The 14545-nt window shown below is 43.5% G+C and overlaps 1 protein-coding gene across 4 annotated transcripts in view; it reads right to left on the bottom strand.

Annotated features, from left to right (window-relative positions):
• LOC130273891 (glyoxylate/hydroxypyruvate reductase B-like) overlaps positions 1–14545 on the bottom strand; it is a 105970-nt gene that overhangs the window by 64477 nt on the left and 26948 nt on the right. For 3 of the 4 annotated variants that reach the window (XM_056521356.1, XM_056521358.1, XM_056521359.1), the window contains exon 3: positions 2557–2649. The exons of the other annotated variant lie outside the window; for it this stretch is intronic. The gene's annotated coding sequence lies outside the window, so the exon portion shown is untranslated. The remainder of the gene's footprint in view (positions 1–2556; positions 2650–14545) is intronic. 4 annotated transcript variants of the gene reach the window in all.

The raw sequence follows: 14545 nt of genomic DNA, 5'->3' as shown, positions 1-14545 counted from the left end.
ATAGTGTAGAAAAGTATCCAGAATTGGTTCAGATGTCATTGGGCCATTCAAAAATTACCCAGTTACCATGCAGCTTAGGCTAGGTTAAAGCTGTTTTTTCACTGTATGCCAATGCAATGACAAAAATATATGCCAAATGTATACAGCGCGTATTCATTCACTTTAATGGACTGAACCTAATCTATGAACAGCTACCTTAGGTACTTTGGTACTTTTCTGTGCTCCTTCCTGTCCTGTCCGATTAGACTTCTGTCGGAAAACAGAGAGGAAGGGTTTGAAAAGCAGCCTGCAATAATTGGACGTAGAGACTCAGCACAGCAGACTCAAGGAGGAAGTGCCTCTGACACGCCCCTAGTAGTGCTGCAAGGAACACAAACGGCTCAGAGATATATGCAGGACATCCTGCGGACACATGTTGCTTATCATGGCTTTCAGCAGGATAATGCTTGCCCATACACAGCATGTGTTTCCCAGGAATGTCTCCTCCAGAATGTTACACTTACTTGGCCAGCCCAGTTGCCAGATTTATAGCCAGTCCAGCATTTATGGTGCCAGCTTCTGTACAGGATCTACAATCCCAGCTGAAAGTTATGCAGGATCGAACCTGTATGCTTCCATGTATGGCAAGCGTATCTAATCTTGTATTCAATCTAGAGGCACTCAACAGGGTACTAAAATCTTCATTTATCCCAACTGTATCTCCTCCCTTATCCTGGCCTAGAGGTACTTAATAGGGCACATGTTCCCTGAAGTGATCTTCTTGATCAAAGATAAATTAACCATGATACCACTCTACAAGGCTCACAAACACACAAAAAAGTCATTGATACATCAATACATACTTGTGATGTTTTAATTTAATTCTATGGAGACAATTTTGAGATTGTAAATTGCTATGTGTTGATCCAAAATCTCTATCCATCTTCTACTACATTTTGATATCCAGGTAACCAGCTATGATGAGAATGAGTAGCTGTCAGAGCACAATACTGAACAACAGGGCTGCCATCAGAACTTTTGGGGCCCATTACACAGCTCAAGGTCTGGGCCCCCACCCGTGGCCACTCCCCTATAACTAGGGGTTATACCCTGTAGGTAGGTCCCCCTGTATATTGTTGCATCTCTTCCATTTATTCTAATAGCTCAGCCCCCCCCCCCCTTAGGTAGTAGTAGCCCTTTAGGTAGGTGTTTGCGGAAGCCCCTATAGGTAATAGTAGTAGCAGCCCTTTTTAGGTAGTAATAGCCAGAAGCCCTCTTAGGTAGTAATAGCCAGCAGCCCCCTTATGTAGTAATAGCCAGCAGCACCGTAATAGCCAGCAGTCCCCTTAGGTATTAATAATAGTATCCCCCATAGGTAGTTATAGCCAGCAGCACCTTAATAGCCAGCCGACCCCTTAGGTAGTAATAGCCAACAGTCCCCTTAGGTATTAATAGTAGTAGCCCCCATAGGTAGTAATCAGTTAGCTACTTTAGGTGGTAATAGCCAGCAGCCCCCCTTAGGTATTAATAATAGTATCCCCCATAGGTAGTAATCAGTTAACCCCCTTAGGTAGTAATAGCCAGCAGCACCTTAATAGCCAGCCGACCCCTTAGGTAGTAATAGCCAACAGTCCCCTTAGGTATTAATAGTAGTAGCCCCCATAGGTAGTAATCAGTTTCCTTGGGTAGTAATAGCCAGCAGTCCCCCTTAGGTAGTAATAGCCATGGAAGCAGGAGACTGCTGTGTAAACAGCGTTCCCCTGAGTCTGTGCTGCAGGGGCCCTGTGGCCTCTCTAGGAGCCTGGGCCCCTTACTGAAGTATTGGCTGTACTCCCCTTGATGGGCGGCCCTGCTGACCAATGAGAGCTTATAGGTTTTTAGACACTAGTAGTGCTCACTTTGTGGCCATTTAGTTTAAGAAATTTTCCCACAAAGAAAAGTAGGTAAAATCTAATGTGAACCACATACATATATTGTAGCAACTTGTGGGCCCCTTACTCATGGGGATAGCTCCCACAGGTTTAGCACTACCTCTGTCCTCCCACCATGGGAGCCATCACCTAGGAAGATCTGAACTCTCTAATAAAGCTTCTACAGGAGGCTCCTCACTGAGCTTAATCATATCCAGGCCAACGTGGAGCAGGAGGACTGGGCCATCTCTACATCCACTTCACTGTAGGGGCACAATGCCACAAAAAGTAAAGAAGTACAAATGTAGTGGTTTTTAGGTAAAATGATCTACATCTCTGTATGGGTGTCATCACTTCCTGGTTTCTTCTCTGAACTGTGATTCTGCTGTTGCCAGGCAACAGAGCACACACTATCCCACAAGCCACCTTGCTCCCATAAACAGTAAAGATTAACAAGCGCTATGCAGCTGAACTGGGCCTGTCTGAATGTCTCAGTGGAGGCCCTAAGATAATTGTTACCAAGGGCAACGGGGCAAACAAAGAAGGCACACGGGGGATTAGTTAGTATATACATCTCTCAAACAGGACATTTTTAGAAATACTTGTACTTCAGAACTATGAGAGAGGACAGGTTAGTCAGCATTAATCCACCAAAACTCACCCTCACCTTCAGCACGGAACAAAAACCTTTAGCACGGAACAAAGGCCTCGACCACAGCAGTATATCATGCAGGAAAAAAAGTTCAGTCTAGCGAGGTGTCTGCATGAAACGAGAGTCTTTATTTGAACAGTATTAAAGACAGGCAATACGATACTCACACACAGGAAAACCAACGCGTTTCAACCATGACATGCAGTCTTATTCATAGCTATTAAACTGTGTTAATCAACTTGTTTAAAATAGAAGCGGGTAAGTGAGGTAATAAGCCACAACCCCATTTGGGATAGATAAACATATATAAAATACAAAATATACTTTAAAATGATTAACAGAATTAAGAAATAATATGGTAATAAAATAGCAATTGTATAACAAGTTACAAGCATAGTATTATTATTATTATTATTTTTGTATTGTTATAGAATCTTTGAAATTGTTCATCATTCTGTTTTTGCAACAGCTGGATACACCCTGGTCAGAAAACACGTCTATTGCATTAAAGAGGTACTCTGGCCCTAAGGCATCTTATCCCCTATCCAAAGTATAGGGGATAAAATGTCTGATCGATAGGAACCCCCGCAATCTTGCATGCAGCACCCACCTGTGGCAGCTGCAGGCAGCGCTGCAGCCTCCGAGCCTGCAGGGTCATGACTACGGGGCCGGAGTATCGTGAAGTCACGACTCCACCCCTGTGTGATTTCACGCCCTGTCCCCACATTGCAAGTCTATGGGAGGGGGCGTGATGGCCCATAACAAGGCCGCTGCAAAATAAAAGAAGCAATCTTATTGGTTCCTATGGGCAACTGGGCAACTTTTCCTGTAGGCAAGTTTTGATAAATCTCCCCCAAAGTCCCCAAAAATGGAGCAGATGTGAAGGGAGGAAACATAGATTTAGATAACAAGAGGGTAACTTGTCAGATGAAAGATAAAAAAATGAATTTAAAATGGTGGTTTTGACATTGATAATCTGTCTTCTGTAGATATCACTCAGGATCAGGAGTTTATTTTCAAATCTGGTTTAAAGGGGTACTCCGCTGCTCAGCGTTTGGAGCAAACTGTTCCAAATGCTGGAACCGGGAGCTTGTGACGTTATAGCCCTGCCCCCTCATGGCATCACACCCCGCCCCCTCAATGCAAGTCTATGGAAAGGGGCGTGACAGCCGTCAAGCCCCCTCCCATAGACTTGCATTGAGGGGGCGGGCGTGACATCATGAGGGGGCAGAGCCATGATGTCACGAGCTCCCAGCTCCAGTGTTCAGAACAGTTTGTTCCAAACACTGAGCAGCAGAGTATCCCTTTAAGTTTCTCTCCCTCTTATAATTTTGATGTATTTTTTGACTCTGATGTGATAAAAATTGTAGCGGAATTACCTGTATGGTTTCCATTTTAGAACATCGTCAGTTGTCAGACATAACTCCGTCCTCCGTCAGGTGAAACGTCGTCCCGCCTCCTCCCTCGGACCAATCGCCATCAGTCGTCAGCCGCAACTCCGTCCTCCGTCATGTGAAACGGCGTCCCGCCTCCTCCCTCACACCAATCGCCGTCCTCCTTCAGCCACAACTCCATCCTCCCTCATCCGAAACGCCGTCATGCCTCAGACGATTCTCCCTTAGACGCAACTTCCTGCCGCATAGCTGAGCCGACGCTGCACAGCATGTATAGCAGAGTCGAAACTGTGAAACTTGCACGTGTGCACTACAGACACTACATGTGCTAAAGAGTCTGTACAGCAGAACCTATTCTCACCAAAAACAATGAGGCCAGATATGGAAAAAATTCATATACTTTATTGAAAGAACAATAAAAACTTATGTTAAAAAATTACATAACAATGATGAATCGGTGGTCATACAACACACACTGCAAAAGAATGATGAGAATGTCCCGTACGACTAAACAGAATGTACAAAAATACAAAAGGTCTCATTCAGAATGGTGGCGTACCATATGGAATATGTCAATATGCAAATACATAACATGTATAAGAAATGAGACTATGAGAGCCAAGAATCGAATATAGAGAAAGGAAGGGCAGGGTAAACAAAGAATGAAAAAAGCAAACAAATTCTGGTCATGCACCCTATCCTGGGACAGCTCACCTACCCCGAACGCATTTTCGCTTGCCGCTTCGTCAGGGGGCGTGTCTCAGGTCAGAGGAAGTGATGTATAAATAGATAGAGGGAGCCAATCCGTAGCGTCATAACAAAAAAGGAGGCCAGGATACAGGTGAAAATTATTAGTGTCACAGTCATGCGTTCTACTATGTATCCTATGCGATACCTTATTGGTTGGTCATACTCCGACGAGAGAGTTGAAGAAAAGGACAAGGGAACACGTCTTGAGCATATTGGCGGCAAACGAAGAATCGGATCTACGAAGGCTCACAACAGTTCCACGACATTTCAAGCTCCACCACAATTGTGACCCTCGAGGTCTGATGGTAAGGGGCATTGATCACATTTTTATTGGGAGTAGAGGAGGTAACTGGAAGATCAAATTAGCCCAACTAGAAATGAGATGGATTCACCGCCTCAAAACCATCCACCCCCACGGCCTTAACGATTATGTTAGCTTTGCACCATTTTTATAGTTTGGATTTCGTGTTAGTTCTTGGTTAGGTGTCTTTTTTTGGTTAGTTGATTTTATCATTGGTTCTTTTAATTGATTTTAATCATATTTTTCTTCTCTTTTTTTCTTTTCCCTTTTTCTTCCCCTTTTTTTTCTTTGTCTTTTTAGGTTTGGGAGCTATTCCGCGTCTATATGCCAATTTAAAGTTGTACTCTAATGTGTTAGGTCATTGTTCATGCACCTTATCTGGGGACAGTCCTACCCTGTCGCCTGGGGTCATACTTGCACCTTTCAATTGCATAACTAACACACATGCACTTTAAAACATTTAATTGCACATGATCATTTTTATAGTATCATGTATTTAATTATACATTTTAATAATAGTGTTTAATGAATTGTTTTTACTAGTATAGTTATGTTCTATCACTCTTATTTTATACACTTTTTCTACCCCTTTTTTTTGATCACATTGATCAAATATTATTAGGTTTTATCACCATTAACATATTTTTATATTTTTCATTCACTTTTTGTCACAAATCTCCACTGATATTCACGTTTATTTCAGCTTATTATTATTAATTTTTGTCACTATGTGCATATATAATAATATTTATTATGAATTGTACATTATGGATTTATTACCACCATGTATTATTCTCCTTCTTTCACTTTTCTTCACAGTTTTCAATCACGCTTTCACTTTTTTGTGGTGGAGGGTAAGTTTTCTGTTTGCATGGTTTATCACTATGGTGTGTTTTGTTGTATGTTTTGTATGTCTGTCCTATATGTAATTTTGTGCCGGCTTGTGCTGCCCGAGTGTGTCATGGGCTTTTATTCTTATGTTTATATCGATCACTAAGGGGCGGGACTTGATCGCATCGCATTATTCGCGATCATGTGACCAAGCTCAGTCTCGATCTGATCCCCTGGTCCTATTCTGATTCCCTGATGTCATGTGACATCTCCAGACCTCGTTCTGATGCAGCATTCCCTTCTATCTCTTCTTGATCCGGCGCTGGGGGATCACGTGACTTAGTGTCACGTGATACCTCCAGACCTCGTTGTGATCCTCTTCCCCATTTTCGGATCCTATTGACCAGGACTCTCACGATGCGCGCGGCACTGACGGAGTATGACCAACCAATAAGGTATCGCATAGGATACATAGTAGAACGCATGACTGTGACACTAATAATTTTCACCTGTATCCTGGCCTCCTTTTTTGTTATGACGCTACGGATTGGCTCCCTCTATCTATTTATACATCACTTCCTCTGACCTGAGACACGCCCCCTGACGAAGCGGCAAGCGAAAACGCGTTCGGGGTAGGTGAGCTGTCCCAGGATAGGGTGCATGACCAGAATTTGTTTGCTTTTTTCATTCTTTGTTTACCCTGCCCTTCCTTTCTCTATATTCGATTCTTGGCTCTCATAGTCTCATTTCTTATACATGTTATGTATTTGCATATTGACATATTCCATATGGTACGCCACCATTCTGAATGAGACCTATTTTTGTACATTCTGTTTAGTCGTACGGGACATTCTCATCATTCTTTTGCAGTGTGTGTTGTATGACCACCGATTCATCATTGTTATGTAATTTTTTAACATAAGTTTTTATTGTTCTTTCAATAAAGTATATGAATTTTTTCCATATCTGGCCTCATTGTTTTTGGTGAGAGTATGTTATAGTGGCCTATGGTACTATTACTTAGTTAGTTTGGCTAACATATGCTTCCTGTGTATTGCAGAGTACTTTTGTTCCATTCTCCACAATGGATTTTATGAGTCGCGAATCCACCTGGCAGTCCCAGGCGGAGAATTTATTCGGTGTGTCTACTGCACCCACTGGCAATTCTGACCAAGAAACTACACGAAATCTAAAGAAATCTATTAAGGCTTTATTACATCGAAAAACTAAGATCTGGTGGAACCGGGCCTCATTACAACAATATTTGGTAAACGGACTTGTTCCTCGAGGTCTAAGGATACATACTTTTCCCTCTTATGGTCTTGAGGACACACTGTTCACCCAACAATGGGAGGAAACTTGTCATAAGAGTTCAACTACATTTATTCAATTGATCCTCGAATTGAACACGCGGAGTTTGGACATCATTAGAGGTGAGATAGAGACTAAATTGAAACAACTTACCGATTTGTTAAACCCTCAGGATAGTGAAAATTTCCAGAATGAAATGAACGAGAGTTTGATAACATGGGAGAAACAAATACAGGAGGTTAAATCCAAAAAATTTCAGAGGGATGTTAACGATTACCAAAGCCAGCGTGTTTACAGATGGAAATTTACTAAACGTACAGACACCATCCAGGGTGGAAGATCCAGAAGCGCCTCTGTTTCCTCAAGGGCATCATCGGAGGCAGCATCTGATAACTCATCGGTGAGATCGGGTCCCTCTGTATCTAGATCTCGATTCCAGAAATGGAATCATGAACCATACCAAGGGCCTGCGACCAGGAGACGCATGAATAGATCTCATCAGCAAGATAATCAACGTCATGCTCTTAAGGTAATTAATTTATCTAATGTCATTCTTACTGATACACAGACTAAAGTACTTAGTCGTGGCCTTTCATTCTCACCTACTTCCAGCGCTGACCAGTTTGAGATCATTAAGGACATACATTTATTCGCAAGAAAATTGAACTATAAGAAGATTTTTCATCACCAAACAGACGCATCCTTCTGTACGACTAGAGACGAGATGATGGCATTACAGGCACTTGAGGAACTAACGGAGGAAGTGGCTCCAACTATTAAGGATTGGTTTCCTAAGTCACTTCTCCCGAAATCACGTAAGTTCCCCCCCATCTCTACATCACCCAATGTGGATTTGTTCGTGCAATTGGTCTCAAGAGATTTGGAGACATTATCCCCTAAAGGGGGCTTTAATAACTGTCCTAGAGCCGAACGGCTAGCTATTGAACAATTGAGAAATATTAAAGATGTTGTAATCAAGCCCTCCGATAAGGGGGGCAATATTGTCATCTGGCCATCCGCATTATATGAAAAGGAGGCTTATAGACAATTGAGAGATACTAGCTGTTACCAACGTCTAACCTTCAACCCTCTGACTAAATTTAAAGGTGAACTATTATCTTTACTTTCCCAGGCGGTCTCTGACGGCATCATCTCAACAAAAGAAAAGAATTGTTTACTTATTGAGAATCCCACTATTTCAACATTTTACTTACTTCCTAAAGTTCACAAACAAGCCTCCACACCACCAGGTAGGCCCATTGTCTCGGGCTGTAATAGCCTGTGCGAACCCATCTGTAAACTACTGGACTACAATTTAAAAAATATTGTTGAGACCTTACCTTCTTTTTTGAAGGACACAACAGATGCTCTTCGCAGGATGGAATTATTACATCTGGATTCTGATATGTGGATCGTTACCTGTGACGTGGAATCCCTGTATACATCTATACATCACGAGGATGGCCTCAGAGCTACACAGGCGTCCCTGCTCATGTCCGGAATGGATGAAAATCAAGGTGAGTTCCTATTGAAGTTACTAAGATTTGCCCTGACCCACAACTTCTTCCTATTTAAAGAGAAGTTCTACCTACAAATGCGTGGTACCGCTATGGGCGCGGCCTGTGCGCCCGCCTATGCCAACTTGTTTCTCGGAGCATGGGAAAGGAGCATATTTCTTACCGATCCACCCCCTTTTATCCATAGGGTCGAAGCATGGGCCAGATATATTGATGACGTGATCTTCATCTGGAAAGGAACCGAGGATGAATTGAGAACATTCATGGGCCATCTTAATTCAAATGACTTAAACATCAAGTTGACATACAAGGTAGGTCGCCATAAGATGGACTTCTTGGATGTCTCGTTTTCAGTTGATGAGGACGGATTGGTTCAGTCGGACCTTTTTAGGAAACCAACTGCTACCAATTCTCTCCTTCACGCAGAATCATCACACCCTCGTAGTCTCATCAGAGGGATCCCTATGGGACAATTTTTGAGACTAAGGAGAATCTGTTCAACAGATGAGGGATTCGAAGCAAGGGCATGTGAACTCTGGGAGCGATTCCGAGAACGGGGGTACCAGGAAAATTGGATCTTGAGGGCATATTTAAGGGCCAAACATACTAAACGCGAGAGTCTTCTGCAATCAAAACCTAAGAAAGATGGTGATAACCAGGTGAGGCTCATCACAACCTATCATAGCCAGATACCACAAGTACGGGACATTTTGGCCAAGTATTGGCAAATCCTTACATTGGATCCGGTTTTACAATTATACATTTCTGAGAATCCATCCCTTACTTTTCGTAGGTCCCCGAATTTGAAGGATATTCTGGTGACTAGTCACTATAGGCAGAAGACGCCCTCACCATTTACTGCTAAGAAACAAAAGTGGGGGTGTCATCCATGTGGCAATTGTGTGGCATGCCCCAACATTTGTAGAGATACAGAGTTTCGGAATTCAGATGGAACTAGGAGTTTTAAAATTACTCATCACATCTCATGTAATACGATCGGTGTGATCTATCATGCTACCTGCCCCTGTGGTTCTATCTATATAGGGATGACGACGAGAGAGTTGAAGAAAAGGACAAGGGAACACGTCTTGAGCATATTGGCGGCAAACGAAGAATCGGATCTACGAAGGCTCACAACAGTTCCACGACATTTCAAGCTCCACCACAATTGTGACCCTCGAGGTCTGATGGTAAGGGGCATTGATCACATTTTTATTGGGAGTAGAGGAGGTAACTGGAAGATCAAATTAGCCCAACTAGAAATGAGATGGATTCACCGCCTCAAAACCATCCACCCCCACGGCCTTAACGATTATGTTAGCTTTGCACCATTTTTATAGTTTGGATTTCGTGTTAGTTCTTGGTTAGGTGTCTTTTTTTGGTTAGTTGATTTTATCATTGGTTCTTTTAATTGATTTTAATCATATTTTTCTTCTCTTTTTTTCTTTTCCCTTTTTCTTCCCCTTTTTTTTCTTTGTCTTTTTAGGTTTGGGAGCTATTCCGCGTCTATATGCCAATTTAAAGTTGTACTCTAATGTGTTAGGTCATTGTTCATGCACCTTATCTGGGGACAGTCCTACCCTGTCGCCTGGGGTCATACTTGCACCTTTCAATTGCATAACTAACACACATGCACTTTAAAACATTTAATTGCACATGATCATTTTTATAGTATCATGTATTTAATTATACATTTTAATAATAGTGTTTAATGAATTGTTTTTACTAGTATAGTTATGTTCTATCACTCTTATTTTATACACTTTTTCTACCCCTTTTTTTTGATCACATTGATCAAATATTATTAGGTTTTATCACCATTAACATATTTTTATATTTTTCATTCACTTTTTGTCACAAATCTCCACTGATATTCACGTTTATTTCAGCTTATTATTATTAATTTTTGTCACTATGTGCATATATAATAATATTTATTATGAATTGTACATTATGGATTTATTACCACCATGTATTATTCTCCTTCTTTCACTTTTCTTCACAGTTTTCAATCACGCTTTCACTTTTTTGTGGTGGAGGGTAAGTTTTCTGTTTGCATGGTTTATCACTATGGTGTGTTTTGTTGTATGTTTTGTATGTCTGTCCTATATGTAATTTTGTGCCGGCTTGTGCTGCCCGAGTGTGTCATGGGCTTTTATTCTTATGTTTATATCGATCACTAAGGGGCGGGACTTGATCGCATCGCATTATTCGCGATCATGTGACCAAGCTCAGTCTCGATCTGATCCCCTGGTCCTATTCTGATTCCCTGATGTCATGTGACATCTCCAGACCTCGTTCTGATGCAGCATTCCCTTCTATCTCTTCTTGATCCGGCGCTGGGGGATCACGTGACTTAGTGTCACGTGATACCTCCAGACCTCGTTGTGATCCTCTTCCCCATTTTCGGATCCTATTGACCAGGACTCTCACGATGCGCGCGGCACTGACGGAGTATGACCAACCAATAAGGTATCGCATAGGATACATAGTAGAACGCATGACTGTGACACTAATAATTTTCACCTGTATCCTGGCCTCCTTTTTTGTTATGACGCTACGGATTGGCTCCCTCTATCTATTTATACATCACTTCCTCTGACCTGAGACACGCCCCCTGACGAAGCGGCAAGCGAAAACGCGTTCGGGGTAGGTGAGCTGTCCCAGGATAGGGTGCATGACCAGAATTTGTTTGCTTTTTTCATTCTTTGTTTACCCTGCCCTTCCTTTCTCTATATTCGATTCTTGGCTCTCATAGTCTCATTTCTTATACATGTTATGTATTTGCATATTGACATATTCCATATGGTACGCCACCATTCTGAATGAGACCTTTTGTATTTTTGTACATTCTGTTTAGTCGTACGGGACATTCTCATCATTCTTTTGCAGTGTGTGTTGTATGACCACCGATTCATCATTGTTATGTAATTTTTTAACATAAGTTTTTATTGTTCTTTCAATAAAGTATATGAATTTTTTCCATATCTGGCCTCATTGTTTTTGGTGAGAGTATGTTATAGTGGCCTATGGTACTATTACTTAGTTAGTTTGGCTAACAACAGCAGAACCTATATAGCAGAGAGCCGACACTGACTGGGTTCTGCTACACAGCAGGAAAGTTTTTCGTCTGAGGGATGACAGAGTTTTGGATGAGAGACCTTAGGATGACAAAGGAGGGAGTTGCGGCTGACGCCTGACAAAGATTGGCCCAAGGGAGGAGGCGGGATGCCGTCTTACCTGACGGAGGACGGGGTTACGTCTGACGACTGACGATGTCCTAAAATGGACTCCGTGTACATGTAAAATGCAACTTTTTAATAAACTGTCTGCTGAATTTGTCCCATGCTGTTTTACATATCTCTTGCAATATTAACAGTGGTCGGACCTTTCTGGAGCCCTAGATAGGTTCCAATGTGTGATGGGGAGGGACCACTACACAATGTTACATAAGTCTGTGGTCACTTCAGGTAGCCTTAAATTATGTCATAAGTTGGCTCTCAAGCAGTTGAAAGATAACGCCGAGTGAATAATCAAAATGGCAGACAAAGGGGCAAAATTGTGCTTATGGATTTAAACATGTACTTTACTCAAATTGAAGCTACCGTATATACTCGAGTATAGGCCGAGTTTTTCAGCACGATTTTTCGTGCTGAAAACACCCCCCTCGGCTTATACTCGAGTGAACTCCCCCACCCGCAGTGGTCTTCAACCTGCGGACCTCCAGAGGTTTCAAAACTACAACTCCCAGCAAGCCCGGGCAGCCATCGGCTGTCCGGGCTTGCTGGGAGTTGTAGTTTTGAAACCTCCGGAGGTCCGCAGGTTGAAGACCACTGCGGCCTTCAACATCATCCAGCCCCCTCTCACTCCCTTTAGTTCTGAGTACTCACCTCCGCTCGGCGCTGGTCCGGTCCTGCAGGACTGTCCGGTGAGGAGGTGGTCCGGTGGGATAGTGTTCCGGGCTGCTATCTTCACCGGGGAGGCCTCTTCTAAGCGCTTCGGGCCCGGCCTCAGAATAGTCACGTTGCCGTGACAACGACGCAGAGGTGCGTTCATTGCCAACGTAATTCTGCGTCATTGTCAAGGCAACGCCTCTATTCCGGGCCGGAAGCGCGGAGAAGAGGCGCCCCCGGTGAAGATAGCAGCCCGGACCACCTCCTCACCGGACCACCTCCTCACCGGACAGCCCTGCAGGACCGGACCAGCGCCGAGCGGAGGTGAGTACTCAGAACTAAAGGGGGTGAGAGGGGGCTGGATGATGTTGAAGGCCGCAGTGGTCTTCAACCTGCGGACCTCCGGAGGTTTCAAAACTACAACTCCCAGCAAGCCCGGACAGCCGATGGCTGCCCGGGCTTGCTGGGAGTTGTAGTTTTGAAACCTCTGGAGGTCCGCAGGTTGAAGACCACTGAGGGCGAATGATGAGAAGAGGATGATGAAGGGGGGGTGTGGGGATGATGAAGGGGGGTGGGGATGATGAAGGGGGGGTGTGGGATGATAAGGGGATGATGAAGGGGGGATGTGTGGGATGATGACAAGGGGATGATGAAGGGGGGATGTGTGGGATGATAAGGGGATGATGAAGGGGGGATGTGCGGGATGATAAGGGGATGATGAAGGGGGGATGTGTGGGATGATGACAAGGGGATGATGAAGGGGGGATGTGCGGGATGATAAGGGGATGATGAAGGGGGGATGTGCGGGATGATAAGGGGATGATGAAGGGGGGATGTGCGGGATGATAAGGGGATGATGAAGGGGGGATGTGCGGGATGATAAGGGGATGATGAAGGGGGGATGTGCGGGATGATAAGGGGATGATGAAGGGGGGATGTGCGGGATGATAAGGGGATGATGAAGGGGGGATGTGTGGGATGATAAGGGGATGATGAAGGGGGGATATGTGGGATGATAAGAGGATGATGAAGGGGGGATGTGTGGGATGATGACAAGGGGATGATGATGAGGATGTTAATGACGGGTCTGGATGATGACAGGGGGGGATGAGGTATTTCCCACCCTAGGCTTATACTCGAGTCAATAACTTTTCCTGGGATTTTGGGTTGAAATTAGGGGTCTCGGCTTATACTCGGGTCGGCTTATACTCGAGTATATACGGTATGTTGTCAGATAGCAACTGTAAGTTTCTTAAAAACCCCACTGCTGATTTTCAACATTACACAATTGATTCAAGGAGTAGCACTCGGTGTAATAACTTCCAAGGAAATGGACTTCCTAATAGTCAAGAATCCCATTGTAAATTGGACATGGTAACATTTCTGTAATAAATATATATATATATATATATATATATATGACATACAGTATTTGCTATTTGCATGGTTGTTATTTGCAATGCTGCCTCATTGCTTATTTTGAGAAATAAGTGTGGTATCCTGGTACTGTATTGCATACCGTACCTTGGTAGAGGTCCCCAAAGTCAGAGTTCCTAGGAACGGTGGGGTCCCTCTTTTCTAGTTAGCCCCTCGTCACCCCTCAGTTAGCTAATATTCATATAAATAGCAATGTAAATATGTATATTTAAATGCCTACCAGTTAGTGTTGCAGGACCTTAGGTCATGTGACTCAGTGTTCAGAACTCTATGGTTTGTTGAAGGACCTTCGGTGGTTCTTGTGTCAGGTGTTCACCCACAATGCCGTGTAATGGTGAGTGACAGCTGTTATGGACCAATCCAAAACCGCTCAGCCTCTGCCCATATAAGGAAGCTGCAGCCAATAATCTCTCTTGGGTTGCTGACTCTGGATGAGGTAGGACCTCCGCAACTTCCAAAGACAATTACTAGGCCTGAGCCTTGCGGCCTCGGCCTACGCTAAAGACTTTGAGTTCTTACAATTCCCCGCTAACTCCGCAAGATCACTGGACCTAAACCTACCCCTAAATC

The sequence above is a fragment of the Hyla sarda genome, chromosome 5 (assembly GCF_029499605.1).
Source record: "Hyla sarda isolate aHylSar1 chromosome 5, aHylSar1.hap1, whole genome shotgun sequence".
NCBI lineage: Eukaryota > Metazoa > Chordata > Amphibia > Anura > Hylidae > Hyla > Hyla sarda.
Note: the sequence above shows the minus strand (reverse complement) of the source record. Positions and strands in the feature narration are given on the sequence as shown.